The sequence below is a fragment of the Antechinus flavipes genome, chromosome 5, assembly GCF_016432865.1.
Source record: "Antechinus flavipes isolate AdamAnt ecotype Samford, QLD, Australia chromosome 5, AdamAnt_v2, whole genome shotgun sequence".
NCBI lineage: Eukaryota > Metazoa > Chordata > Mammalia > Dasyuromorphia > Dasyuridae > Antechinus > Antechinus flavipes.
The window spans coordinates 290,601,217-290,616,421 of NC_067402.1; the positions used below are offsets into that span (position 1 = coordinate 290,601,217).

Genomic DNA, 15,205 nt, shown 5'->3' on the forward strand with positions numbered 1-15,205 from the left:
ACTGTGACTGATCAGATCAATATGAGCTTGGAGTGCTCTGCCACAGGTCAGACACTAATAGTCCATATGAACATTTGAAGGGTTTCTCTAATTTTGTGCATCTCTCATTTCTTTTGGGCTAATTCATTCTGCTTTGCTCAGAGCACAGCACCTTTTCTGATGTGGGCGCACCATGCTGGGTGGTCCTGTGCCAGAGTCTCCTACGTCATACAATTGGTTCTAAAGTTCTTGAGAGACTTTGTATTGCTTTTTCTGACCATCTTATATGAGTGCTTGCCCTGAGTTCTCCATAAAATAATTTTTTTGGCAAGTGTACATTTAGCATTTGAACAACGTGGCCAGTCCAACGGAGTTACTTTCTCTGCAATAGAGTTGCAACGCTGGGCAGTTTAGTTCGAGAAAGGATCTCAGTCTCTGGTACCTTATCCTGCCAGGTAATCTTTAGAATCTTCCTAAGACAATTCAAATGGAAGCGATTCAATTTTGCTGGCATGGCTCTGGGATACTGTCCAGCTTTCACAGGCATACAATGGCTCTATAGACCTTCAGTTTGTAGTCAAATACCCCTCTTCCCCAATATTTTCCTTCGGAGCTTCCGTATAGAAATGAAGTTAGATATTCCCCACAAAGAACTTACACATTTCTTTGTAGACAATAAGCAGACAAGACCATACCAAGGGTTGCTTTGAACTAGGGCTTGGGGAGGGTTAGGAAATAAAGAGGTACTCAAAGGGAACCTTTTATAAAGTGAAAAATTTTTGATAAGAGATGTATATGTGTGTGTGCTCATGTGTACACTGTGTGTGTGTGTGTGTGTGGTGGGTAGAGATAAGAGCTGACGGCAGGGATCCCAGCCAGACCAAAGCAGCTAGAAGTTTCAGAGATGAAATGTGGTACCAGACTTTGAGTTTGAAAGAAAAATCACATCTCCAATGTGGGTCTCTTTTCTAATCACAAACAGGAAGGGGCATTGTTAGAGGGTCTCTCAGACTCATTTCTCCTCTCAAGCCTGTGAGCCATCATTCTTGTGTGCCCAGAATTTGGGTCTACTTTGTACTCTGGACATTGACTAGTCCCTGTTTTAATAGCATTATCAGGTATTTGGTGCCTCTGGCAAGTTCCTCTTGCCCTCGGCAGTTTAGTCCCCAATTTGGGGGCTAAGAGTTTGGGGTACAAAAGGTACTTTAGGATTTGGGCTGTTGTGATACTTCTCATATTAGATGAAAATATCAATGGAGTCTTGCTCAGATGTAAATGTAAGCATCAAAAGTTGAAGCTGGGTTAGAATCCCCAGCCTGACCCTAGCCACTCTAACATCTGCACTCCTCTTGCTTGGTATGAGGGGAAAAGGCAGGCTAGGGGACTTAGGGATGCTATTCCAAATCATGAAGGGTTCAATGAAGAGTTTGCTCTAGAGAACAAGGTAGTGTGTGAACTTAACCTTTATATATGGGGCAGAAGAGGAGCTGGTACACAAAATTTACCATAAAGAGCTTGGAAACAGGCTATACTATTTAAACAAAATATCCCATTCCATTTCTCTGCCTTAGTATATGTCACACACATTCCTATATCCATAATAGCCTGATAGACCTGGTTACTCCAGGGTAGCTCCTACTATGTGCAGAGCACTGTGCTAAGCACTGAGGATCCCAACCAACTGCTAGTCTGAAGTAGCTTAATGGGAGAAGACAATGTAGAGTTTCTGCTGCAAGTCAAGTGCCCTTGGGATCCTTAGGTGTAGGAGGTAAAGCAGATGGTAATCTTTTAATATTGTTCCTACTGAAAAAAGTTAAAAGATAATTGCAAAAATAGCATATATTAATGGGTTTATTAGGCTCCTATATTAGCTGAAATTTCAATTTCTCCTAACTGGATATTAGCATGTTACTGCTATTAGCCTTTCCCACAGAAGCCATTTTCTTATATTTCTTCAAACTCACTCAGACTCTGCCATCTTTTTCTAAATGTCTTTAATGTCATTACAAGTAGTTGCACATCGAGACGTAGCATCTGAGACTAAGGAATGGCTATCTGGCTTTCTGTTCCCAAATCAGTTGGAGTATGGGGACTGCTGATGCCAACAAACATCCATTTCCAGGCTCTCGATGGCTGGTCTGATTTCTTTCTTGGGTGTAGTACCACCAACTATGGAAATATATAATTTCCTTGTACCATTTGTCACCATTTCCTACTTACCTGGTTCTGTGGAAGTGTGAGCTGGCATTGAGTTAGCATCCTTAGGGCACTCAAGTGGCAGACTTGGGGTACAGATAATTCTGATCCCCTGGGCCACTTTTTTAACCCAATGTTTTATATAACTCAGCTTGCAGCTTTCATTGGGCAATCTCAGATTTTATATATCAGCCATTTGTCCAATTTTTGTGATGATTTCAATTGGCTCGTTCGGCATATAGGTACCTCCACAAATGGCACTTAGCTTTGTAAATCCTTGGGACAGCCCTCCAAGGCCACAGAGTGGCTTTTGCCTTATCTTGCCAAAGACTAATTCTAGAGTTTAATCCCGTTGATGGTTTCATAATATGGTTGATCAAAATAGTCATTAGTCCTGTAAAGGGCAAACTGCATGACCAGTGAAATCTATGACATCTTAACCCAAATCAAACTTCTAGTCTACTTCTCACACTGGAGTCTTCCTAGGATTAATACCCTCAAAAGTACTAGAGTCTTTTTCATTAAAGTTGGCAACATACAGAGTGTACCGAGCTTGTATTACCCGGCTGGCCCGGCAGGGGCTTCTGATTCAAGAATTAGGATCTGAGAATATTTTCCCTCTGTTGTAAAAGTTACCCTCAGTCATTTTTGAAGTCCAAATATCGGGCGACTTCTGTATAAAGCAGCATCTTAACCAACTGACCATTAGCCAAAGGGAATTTGGGAATTAGGTCCACACACCAAGTCTTTCCCCTTTTCCATTGAGGTGATGCTGGCATTTAAATCATTGGTCTAAATAAACCACTGGGATGGGGTGGGGAGGGAGAGGCAGGGATTTCAATCCACAGAACATAGAACTGTTTTCCATTTACTGATATGATCCCTAAAAGTATGGAGTCCATGAGGCCAGTGTCTAGCACGATCACATCATACTCCTCATTCATGGCAGGATCAAGATGGAAAAAATAGGGAAGAAGAATGAAGAGGGAGACGAACTCCAAAGGGAAGAAATCAAGCCAGTGGGAGCGGGGCAGAGCAGCTCTGCCAAATCAACTCGGGGCGCAAGGGCAGAGAAGCTCTGTGCCACCTTCTGAACTATAGGGAAGAGAAAAAATGGAGAACAGGAGGAGGGGGAGAAAGAAGAAACTGTTCAGCTACAGGGCCAGCCTCTTCCTTTGGAGGCTTATAGATTAAGGCAATCTCGAAGAATGAGGATTAAAGTTCATCGAAGGCAGGGACGATTTTGTTTTTTGTCTCTGTACCCTCAGTGTCAAGTGGAGTACCTGGTACCTAGCAGGCACATAATAAATGCTTGTTGAATTGAATTGAATTGAATTGAATTGGATTGGATTCCAGCTGCAGATCTTTGTCTAGCTATAAAGCCAGGGCAGGAGGAATTGGGAAATGGAAGTCCTTTGGAAATTTTCAGCCTCTCACAAAGGGCAAGGGCAGGAGCCAGGGACAACCTGGTGTGTCTCTAGCTCAGAGTGATTTTTCTTCCTGAAGTTTCAAGAAGGAGAAATCCCAACAGTACCAATGAGGAATAATGTTGAATTATCCAGCGACATCATTAGCGACCATTGGGAAAGAGGAGAAACTTAGGCTTGAATGGGAAAGAGTAGTTAAGTTAGACTTGAAAGTCTGCAAACCACTCTTATTTGTGACCAGATCAGTCAATGCCGTCAGGTTTAGAAGGGCTGTCAAAATCTGGCAATCTGGCTTCTGGGATCCAATTCCTGAGGGCTCCGAGGTCTCCCACTCCGCGAGCCGAAGGCTGTCAGGTGATAGATGTTTCATCTCCCATATGCTTGGGAGGAGGAAGGGCCATGGAATGCTGCCATCTCTGCTGGATCCACGAAGGAGTCATCTGAGCCAGGATAGAAAGAAAACAAGGCAAAGTGTGACCTCGTGTCCAACTTTTTACCTCTAACAAAAACCAGGCCACAAGCTGGTACCTCCCAGCACCCGGATCTTGTGCTGGCTGGAATCCCTTTAGCTGTTGCCTAATGACTTGGGGGATAAATGTTGGACCCAAGTGCAGAACACTGGAACAGCGAAGTAACTGACGGCAGTGCGTGCGATTATCTGCGCCGTCCAGCCTTTCATGTTTGGAGTCTCTCAGCGAGGCACACAACCCTCAGCCTTACAGAAACACACAGCTGCCATGGCGGGCGTACAGACAAGCAGGATGCCCACTTTTGCAAGGTCATGTTTTGAACATGTCAGGGACTGGGACCCTCAGTCTAGGCCAGCAAGCTCTGGGGCGTGGGAGCAGCAGCAGCTGTCTGGTTCTGTAGGTGGTGATGGCCGCCCTCTCCAGCACGAGGCCAGCTCTCCCCATCCTCGATTCAAACCAGCGTGCGTTAGCTGCTGCTGCCCGCCGGCCCGAGGCTCCGAGTAAAGGAGGGAGCCTGCCGCTCTCGGCCTACCTTTGGCACCCCCACGCTCGGTGATGGGGACGAGCGCAGGTGCCTCCTGCTGGAGACCCGTCCGGGACCCGCGAGTTCCCCTTGCCAAGGAAATCATCCTTCTGGAAGAAACAAAGCAGGAGTCTCTACTGCACCAAGTCCCAAACCACCGTTATGAATTAAAGCACTTGCATCCGCTCAGATGTAAGCCTCTCTATGACAAAAGAAAGCAGCATGTCCTTGGTTTGGGGGAACTGGGAGCGTGGAGGAGTGGCCTTTGGCATCCAGAGAGCAGCTCGGGCTCCTCGGGTGGTCCGTGCCGGGGGCAGCTCAGGAAGGCCAGCTCTCTCCCTACCCACAATACATCCGTCTCCAAAGAACGATGCCATCTCTAGGAGGGGTGTTTGTCACCGCTTGGGCTCCACTCGCACCCCCCCTCCCAGGGACATATGGAGGTAACCTTTGGGGCTGACAGTGTGTTGGAGCTCCACTCCATCTCCCAGAAGGGCCTCTCCGCCGACCTCAGGCCGTGAAGGGCCCAGGAGGCAGGGGCTGCAGGGCCTGTGCTGAGACAGACGGGTAGCCTATGGCCAGCAGAGGGGAGTCTAACACAAGGAAAGCAGCCCTGCCGAGCCAGGCCTGAGCTCCGATCCCCATTCCCTCTGCATCCAGGACCTCCAGGGCTTAACCTGGGGAATCCAGCCACTGCAGATATTCTTCCCAAACTTCATTTCGCCCCTACGTGGGACCCTCTGACCTGGGTCCTCCGTCTTCTGTTTGTAGGAGTCCCAGACCTCATGGCACGCTTCCTCTCCACTGGGTGGCTAAACATTGCCATCCCTGTCTTCAGAGGCAATTCACAGGACCACAGCCATCTACCCCAAAGTCATTTTACAGAGGAGGAAGACTGAGGCCCAGAGAATCACCAAGGTAGCAAGTGTCTGAGGCGGGAGCCTCCTGGGAGGTCATAGGCCACTCCTAACAGTGAGCTGTGGTCATAACCTCCCCAAATAGCTGGCCTGGAGAGCCCAAGGCTATCTCGGAGGGCCAGAGACCTGAAGGGCGAGTGAGGAAGTGGACAATTTGTGCTCTAGTCTCCAAGTGTTTGCTTACTGGTCAGACTCAGAGCCTACAGTCCTGGCCTGATGTATAGCATTAAGTTGGGCAGGAGGGGTACTCCACTACCTGGCAGGGGCACCTGGAGGGGCTCACTTCGGGGCAGCCTCATTTGAAAGCCAACTATTCCCCAGCTGTTGTACTTTTTTTCCTCCTTAAAGACTCCTTTCCAGGACATTTTTGTTTTCATTTTTTGAATTGCAAATGAGAAGCAGCCTGGCACAGGGGATCAAGAGCTGGCCTTGGAGTCAAGGCTCATTCTTGTCTCTGATACCTACTGGTCCGTCACAGTCCATCTCAGGACCTCAGGCAGTTCTTTAAGACTATTAGGTCCAGGGGAAAAATCGAAACATAAGTGAGTGCAAGGGATAATGTTGTAAAAAATTACCCTGGCATGGATTCTGTCAATATAAAGTTATTATTAAAATAAAATTAAAAAAAAAGACTATTAGGTCCAGAAAAGTTGCTAAGCTGCACTAGGAAGGGGGAAGGCAGAGAAAGGAGCAGGCACTGTGTTAAGCACTTTTTACAAATAACTTTCTCTTCTGATCCTCATGACAATCCTATGAGATAGGCACTATTCCCATTTTACAGGTGAGGAAACTGAGGCTGAACTCAAACTCAGGTTTTCCTGACTCCAGGCCCAGGTGCCAAGAGTTAGCTCATTCAAAAAGGGAGTTACCTTATCTGGGAGTTCCCTTAATCATAGGTTCAAGAGTCATGAGGCTCTTTCCAAAATCAAGTTTTTTATTCTGATCCTAACACCAATAAAATGAGCATCATCCACACATGTAATGGAGGGCACAGAAGGAAGAGGGCTGTGTGTGAAATTCGTCTCTGTTGCATGCTGTTTGCACAGAATCAGTGCAACATGTAACTTTCTAAGCAGTCCTGCTTCCTGCCTCCTCCTCCTCCTCCTCTTCTTCCTCCTCCTCCGCTTCTTCCTCCTCCTCTTCCTCCTTTTTCTCCTCTTCCTCCTCCTCCTCCTCCTCCTCCATTCCCTGTGTGAGCCTCAGTTTGCTCATCTGAGTTGAACTAGATGAGTTCTACTGTTCCTTGTGGTTTTTGTCTCTCACGAGGCTCTATCCATACTAGCAAGCATGATTTGAGGAAGAGGAGCCAAAGGTCCATTATGGCTTCTGCCTTTAACTGTGGTCCTGGCAATGCAGACCTCGGTCACTTTCAAAGGATGCCTTGCTTTAGTCTTCCTTCAGTTTACAAACAGCTGGTCAGCACCTGATCTGAGGCCAGGTCCCCTTTAAGGGATGCCATCCATCAGCACAGGCAGGGGTCTCTTTTCCTTTTCTCTCTCTCCCTGCTTCTGTTCTTTGTCTAAGAAGCAGTGCCCTTTACTTTGGGCATAAGATCATGTTCCTTTGCCTAAGCAGAGATCCTCCCCACTCTTTTATATGAAACAAACTCTCTTTTTTATCCAAGTTTGTGAATCCCTTGAAATACAGAGGGGATCTGTAGTCTCCAGGTCAAGAAGCCCTTTCAGAACAGTGGGTAGCAGACAAAGCACGGCCTTGGGACAGGTTTGTAAAACTTCACACGGCTCAAATGAAAAACAAACAAAACAAGAGTTTTTGGCTACAGGGAATTGAAAAACTTTTCCATTAAAAAATAAGATGAGTCGAGTAAGAGATGTGATGATCTGTTGGGGGGAAAAACACTTTTTTTTTTTTTTTTTTTTGCTGAGGCAATTGAGGTTATGTGAGTTGCCCAGGGTCACATAGCTAGTAAATGTAAAAGTATTTGAGGTGAGATTTGAACTCAGGTCTTCCTGACGTCACACATAGCTGCCCCCAAAACACATCTTTGTGATAATATCTCTGATATGGGTCTGATACCCAAGAAATCTAGACAATAGAAATCTAACAGTAGTTAAGGGCCCAAATGAATAATTTTCAAAAGATTTGCAGACTTAATAGCTTTATGAAATAATGCTCCATCCACTGAGGAGAGAAATGCCATTTGAAACCACCCAGAGGTTTTACCTCTTAATCAACCAACTAATAAAGATGCCCAGAGATAAGACTAGACAATGTCATATGCATTGCGGAAGGATGGACACACTGATGCATTGTTAGCGGAGCTGAGGACTGGTCCAGCACTTCTGGAAAACAATCAGGATTATGAAAAAAAAGGCCTCTTCTTTTTTTAGGGCAAATGCCCTAAACTGGTGAATCTACTGGTGAATGACTAAATCCGATTTTGGCATTTTAATATATGAGGCCGACAGAACTTGGCAGAGCTGGATGGAATGAATGTGATTAATGCAGAGAAACATGGGATGACATGTAAACTGGTGCAAAAAAGAAGCGGAACCGTGGAAACAATATTCACGGTGATTTCAGTGCTATAATCAGCGCATAGAAAAACCAAAGAAAATGATCGAAACTGAATATAAAGTCACGAGATCTGAGAGAAGACAGACGCTTCTCTTGCTTCTTACAGAAGTGAAGGAACATGGGTGTGAAACAGTGAATTTAACAGTAGGCTTTTTTTTAAATTAGTTCAGTGAAACTTTTTTCTTCCTCTTTTTAATTCCTTATAATGGCTCTCTGGGAGGACGTTGGCAGAGAGATACATGGGAAACAAAAGGGAAACAATTTGAATTTATATTTAGAAAATTTGGAAAATAAATTATACATAGAAAATGTTGTCTAGTGGATGGAGAGCTGGGATCCGTCAAGCCTGTCTCTGCTCATTGTGGGCAGTGCTCTAGGCTTCTCTCAGCCTATTAAGTTACAGAGAAGGTGCCAGCCTGCACTGACAAAGGAGAGCTTTTTCTCCCTGAATGTGCCCCATGCTGGGGGAACTGCAGGTCCAGACCTGATCCCTCTTCAATTAAGTCCCAATGCTACAAAGGAGAGAGAGGGAGGTGCTAGGGAAGGAAAAGCGGATCCCTTGAAGAGCTGGGAGCAGTTCTTCCTGCCCCTGGTCTTTGTTCTTGTATTTATGGAATTCTGGGCTTTTTATGCTGATGGAACCCATCCCACTGACCACCTTTGTTGCTGATTCAATCTAGTAGCAGATAGTTTCAGGTGGTGGTGCAGGGGATAACCTGAGTTCAAATCCAGCCTCATATACTCCCCAGCTGTGTGATCCTGGGCAAGTTACTTGCCCAAGTCACCACATGATCCTGGTCTTAGTTTCCTCATCTGTAAAATGAGTTATAGAAGTCTAATTGATTACAGAGAATTGAATATTTATGTTAATAAAATGAATTCTTGGGGTAGACATCCCCCTCACTCACTAAGTTTGAAGCCTGTTGGTTACCGTGAAACTGGTTTAGCCCTTTTGCTCAGTTTCCTGGGATATGGCCGCTGTGTGTGCTACAGCTTCTTAAGAGCCACAGGTGAGAATTGGATGTATCAGGTGGACCCCAAGAGTGGAAGAGCAGCTCTGATAAGGGCTCGGCAGCCTTCCCAGAAGAGGTGCTTGTTCTGAACATCCCTCTCAGAGTAATTCTCTTTATATATAGCTCTTGCAAACAAAAGCTCTGGGGAAGGAGATGTCCTGTCATTGAAGAGAAGTCAGTTGGGCCATTTTGGTGAATCCATGGACTTTCAGGCCAGCACGTCCTAGTTCCTAGATCTGACCCCTTCTGGGGGCCCCCAGTTATATCCCACCAGCCCAGAAAGCTGTCCCTCATGACTCTGACTCCAAATGACCCCTCTAGACTTCCCCTCTCTCATTGCTCTCCCTCATGCTAATGTTCTGCTCCGCAGTGCTCTTGCTTCATCTGTGTTTGTCTCATTTCCCCAAGGAGATAAGCAGCCCTCTGACAGCCAAGGATGGGAGGCTGGAGGCTTCTCAGGGACTAGGTTAGAGAACAGCCCCTCCTGCCATGGGCTCCCAGGGCTGCCCACTGTCCCGCCTTCTGCGCTGCTGTCTTGTCTCTCTGCTTGCTTGGTGGTCTCTCTTCCCCCATCTCCCCCTTCCTTTGGCATGGTTCCCACAAGCTTTCTTCCAGGGGTGTTGAGGGGAGGACCAAGTTAGGGTCCAAGTAACTGTCTCTTCCGTAATCAAGAAGCTTCTCCAAGTCTCTGCTCTCCAAAGGTAGGTTGCAGAGAACAATAAGGAGTAAGAACGGTTTTGAAGCTAGGTCTTCTGAGTTTCAAATTAAACACTTCTCCTGGGGCAGAACTGGCCTGTATCAGCCTGCAGTTCCACTCTGGACTTGTGGCCTTGGGACTCATGCCAGGCTCACCAAGAGCCTCCTGGAGAGAAGGGATCACAGAACCAGCTCCATTTTCCTCCTCTTGCACCTGCCATTTTCAGGGCACTCATGAAGTGCCTCATGGGAGAAGCTGGCTGCTCTTTTGATATCCTCCGGGGGGCTGAGTGCGCTGTCCTTGCCAGATCTGGTTCGGTGACCTCTGCATTCCTGCCCCCAGCTCACAGCTGGGGTTTGTACTCCTGGCTTTCTGCCCTTGCCCATGCCCAACCCAGCCCCGTAAGTCCCCCCTGCTCACTGTGCCTGTAGTAGTAACGGCAGCTGCCATTTAGGGAGCTCCTATTATGTGTTCAGCAAAAGTGCTACCCACAGGATCTCATTTGGTTTTCCCAACAACCCTGGAAGGTAGTGCTGCCGTTATCCCCATTTTGAGGAATCTGATGTGGACAGAGAGAACTGACCTGCTGAGGGTCCCTGAGACCAGAAGTGACTCCATGTCTGGTGCTCTATCCACCGTGTCCTGTAGCTTCCTCAAGGCTCAGCCAACATGGCACCTCCTTAAGAAGCTTCCTTACCACCATCCCCGTCACTGCCACTTATCCTGTATGTATTCTCTACCTGCTTGTCTGTGACATGGTAGATCCCACCAGTAGACCCTAAGCTCCCAAAGACAGGGCCATTTTATTTTCATCCTTGTCTCCTAGCGTTGCGCCTAACACATAGTAGGCACTTAATGTTCCCAGTTTTATAATGCTATGATTCTTCTTCTTGGGCAAACTGCATATTGATTAGGCTATAAAATCAGTGTACCTTTATCCTTCCTGATGGATATGAGACTCTCAACATCTCCCTGCACTGGTGAATTAACTGGAAATACCTACCACATAGCTTGGGCCCAAAGTCCTCATCTTGGAGATTTAGGGGCTTTGCCAATTTTGAACATCAAATGACAACTTGGTTCTCACACTTGGATCTCTGTCAGCCAGTTGGCACTGAATCCCTGGAGCTTCAGCCCTTAAATCTGTTTCCTCACCATTGGGAAAGGGAATCTAGACTGTATGAAAAGTGTGGAGTGTTTTTTTTTTAAATGAGAGCTGAACCTGTGCACAAAAAAATTAAAAATCACCCAGTAAAGTCTTTCCTTGTGTTCACAATGTTGGGGAGCAGCAAGGGTTGCAGGGACCAAGTCATGAGAGCAAAGTGGTCTCTGGATGCCTTGAGTATTCCACCATCTCAGGACCAAGGAGATATGATCACAAGTCAGGCTCCACAGGTTCAGAGAAGCTGGAATACCCCTTTGTCTCCCCAAGCTGTCTGCTCTAGCCTCCTATTACCTATAAGGAAACGTGGCCAAGGTCACAAAGGTAACAGGTGAGGAAAAGGTCCCCATGAAGCTCCCCATTGGGGCAACCTGGAGGCAGTTTTCTAGCTGGCCTTTGCTTCCAGGCTCTCCCCTGTTCCAGTTTCTGGTAGAGTGGGAATGTCTGGACCTTTGGAGTCCAATGTTGGCTTGAGTCACTGATGCTCATGGGGAATCACTCAGTCTGTGGGAGCCTTGGTTCCTTTATCTGTAAAATGAGGGGCTGAAACATGACCATCTCCAGAGTGATCAGACAATAGGCCTGTGGAGTGCAAGAGCACTTTGGTATCTTTGCCAAGGAAACCCCAAAGTGGGTATGAAGAGTTGGACGGGTAATGATTCTTCTCTAATGGTCAAATGGCAGTGACTGGAAAAGGGGGGGGGATTAGTGAGTGTGCCCCCGGATCAGGAGAGGGGCACCCAGCCCATTGTTGTATTGGCATGGTAAAGCACCTGGGTGGGCAGGGGAGAGTCAGCCCTCTCATTTTACAGAGGAGGCAATTGAGGCCCAAGGAGCAAAGTCAGAGTTAGAGGAGGCCCAGCATGAGCCTGTTCATTCACTCAGCAGAGTGACCTTGGTACATCAGCATCTACTGCATACAGAGCTCTGCAATGACTCCTGGAGTCTGGTGGGGACTAGGATCACATGGGATCACACAGTAAAGTGCTGCGAACCATGATGGGGGAGGCTTTTACTTAGGGGGGATCAGGGAGCTGGGCTTTAAAGGACGGGTGGGAATTCAGTAGGTGAAAGAGGGGGCAGGAAGTCCTTTTGTGGACAGGGCTTCTGTCTCCCTGTTCCCAGGGCCCTGACTATTTGTTGTCCATGTGCCTTGGACTCTGGCCTCAGTTTCCTCGAAGGTATAAATGAGAACCTTGAAATGTATGGCTGACCATTCCTCAACATCTGTTTTCTAGCCTCTGGGCCTCTGTTGATTTGCAATGGACTCTTTACCTTGGCCAGAAACTCACCTTCTCCTATTGACCCGGAGGTGGGAGAGGGAATATCCACTTCAGGTCCAGTTCGGCTGAAATGCAGGGCCTGCAAAAGGGATTATGGGAAATAAGTCTGGAAAAAGATCATACTGTAAACGTCTCTAGAGGCCATCTACTCCAAGTCCCTCATTCACTGGAGACCAGAGACATAGAACCAAGATCTGGACAGAAGGAAGATCCTCTGGCCTTGGGATCACTAATCTTTCCATTGTATCCATTGCCACCAGGCTAGAGAGATCGGTCTGAGGTGAGGGGGCTTCTCAGATAAGGGAGATCTGTGCTCAGCCCTGTGCAGTTGTGTGGACCCTGGACTGGGAGAGAGACCCTGGGCACTCAGAGCCTGACTACCAATAGATCCGGTGAAGAGGTGAGGAGGAGCTGAGCCAGGGGGTGATCTGTTTACAGAACAACCATTCTAGGGGCTGGAGCTCAGGAAAATACCAAGTCTGGAAATGTATATTCCAGACGCTGTGAAGGTAGAAAGGAAGACATTGGATAGGATTGGATTTGGAGGTGGGAAGGACAGTCAGGAATGGAGGACGTCGCCTGGGTGGTGAGCCTGGTGACTGGAAGAATGGTGGTGATTTGAATATGTAGGAAGAAGGGACAGCACTGGGGGAAAGATACATGAATTTCGTTTTGGACTGGTTGGGTTTGAGACGCTAAGAGGGCACCTAGCTGGGAATGACCAAGGATATGTAGATTTGGGAATCATCTGTATAAGGACACTAATTAAATGCGTGAGAATTAGAAGTGCCTTCCCACACGTGTTTTCAGGTGTTTTCCCTCTCCAGACTTGTGCTCCTCGAGGGCAGGGGCTGTCTTTCCTCTCCTTGTATCCTCTATGGCACAGCACAGCGCCTGGCACACAGTAAGTGCTTAATAAATGCTGATTGATTGACTGATGAGATCATCCCGTGAGAGGATCTCCATTGAAGGGAATGGATCACTCATCAATAATCAATCAGTCCTGGGGTTGGGTGTAAATTTTTCCTAATTTATAGAGGACGCAGAGGAGGGGCTGCCCCTGTTAATCCCGCTTCCACGTCTGCGCTTTTGGCCCCCCGGCCGCCCCAACCAGACTCACAAGCTCCGCCGCCGTCTCCCGCTGCTTCTGTTGGTGTCTCTGTCTGCGTTTATGTCGCTCAGACGTTGGACCTCCTCGTGGGGAGACGGTTGGGGGCGGTGCTTCCAGCTCGGGACCTCGCCGGGACCCACCAATCCTGGCCCGCCCGCGTCAGGCCACTCCCCCTTTCTGGAGGATCGGACCAATCGGTGGGCGCTCCCGTCGCCTTGGCAACGGCAGCCAGGACGCGAGAACCAGGTCTCGGGACAGAGGGCTTCTAGCTTCCAAGGTGGGAGACGCTTTGGACTGGACTCGGACAGGCCGGGACTGGACAGCGCTCGGGCAGGTGGCAGCGAGAGCTAGCGCGGGGGCGTCGCGAGGCAGCGACCCCGCCCCCTCAGGAGACGGAGTGAGGTGGGTACGTGCGGGGCTGGTGGGGGAGTGGGGACGCAGCCAGTGCGGGGCGAGAGGGGGCGGGGCTGATGCCCAAGGGGGCGGGGCCTGGAAGGAAGGAGGGGGGGGAGGAAGAAAAAGGAGAAGAGGAAGAAAGAGCGTGGAAGAGGAGATGAGAAAAGAGAGAAGGATCCTCTGAGCTCCCTGGGGACCAGGGATTGAGCCCTGCAAACAGCATCTCCGAGTGCCAAGAGACCTCAGATGCTTCCAAGCTGATGCTTCGGCCGGGAGGAGGCTCCTCTACGAGGTCACCCACTGGCCCCTTGGACATTGCCAGGCGCTCCAAGGCAGCCCTGTGTCTTGTGCCAATGGCTAGCGCTTCGTGCATGGAATTGGAATAGCGCTCCCCACGGTGCCCTGTCCCTGGTCCTGCCTTCGGACAGCAGCCAGACAGCCGGACAAAGCCAGCTCTGTCTCAACACTAAGCTGTCTCTGCCAGAGCTTCAAATGTGGGTCAGCCGGGCCCCCTGGCCCTGGCCCCTTCCCCTGCAGGGAGGGTCAGAGCGGGCGGGCCGCGGCTCCGGTTCCCAGAGTCTGCAGGAGCTTTCCCGAAGGACTCGGTGGAGAAGGCCCTGAGATCAGTAAAGCTGAAAGTGCGGGAGAGACTTCCCTGCTGACACGAGGGCGCCATCTTCAGCGGGCCCTTTGCAGGCCACCCAAGCACGTGGCAGGGCTCCCCACTTTAAGCAGCGAGGCTCCGGGGTGTGACTCGGCCCTCGCTGCTGATGCTCCGGGAGCTGGGATTCCAATCCTCCTCCGACTCTAGCTCTCGGGCTCATTTCCCCCACTTTCATCGGGTGCTCTGGTATTTGCTTGCTTCTTGCTTGGAACCAAATACAACCCATGGATCGACTGTCCTCAATAAATTTGTGGTGCAATGAAAAAGAAGTCGGGCTTTGGAGCATTAACTATCCACAGGCCCAGCACTGTTATGGGGCCCTCCTCAGTTAGGGGGCTAAGGATCCTCCCCCAAGAGGGCTGTTTCTGAATATTATGCAGATCCGACAATACGCTTTTTGCTCCAGCTTCTCATTGAGCACCATGGTCAAGAATATGCATGAATACAGAACGGTATAGCTTTCCATCTGTTAAGGAATAAGTGGAGAGATAGGGTGGCCTTGCCCAGGTTAGAGAGAGACCTGGGGCTCAATGACTCTAAATCTGTGGTCTAGCCCCTGTGCTCTCCCACATTATCCCACCCCACATAGTCAGGAAGACCCTCCTCTGACGTTCCTTGGTTGTGTGATCCTCGGCTGCGAATGACTTCTCCAAGATTGGAGATTACTTTTTGAGCTGCATTGGTAGAGCGAATTCCCTACGCTCTGGTCAGAGGCCAGATCTCCTTTACCCTTCCCTTCTTTTCCCAAACATGAGTCACTAATGGTAACTCCCATTTCTTTGATCCTTTAAAGGCTGCAAAGCACTCTCCGCATGATGATGACAGTCAA

At 48.6% G+C, this 15,205-nt stretch overlaps 1 pseudogene; it reads right to left on the reverse strand.

Annotated features, from left to right (window-relative positions):
- Positions 1-1,939: 1,939 nt before the first annotated feature.
- LOC127538775 (rab GDP dissociation inhibitor beta-like) lies at positions 1,940-12,291 on the reverse strand (annotated as a pseudogene).
- Positions 12,292-15,205: the final 2,914 nt, after the last annotated feature.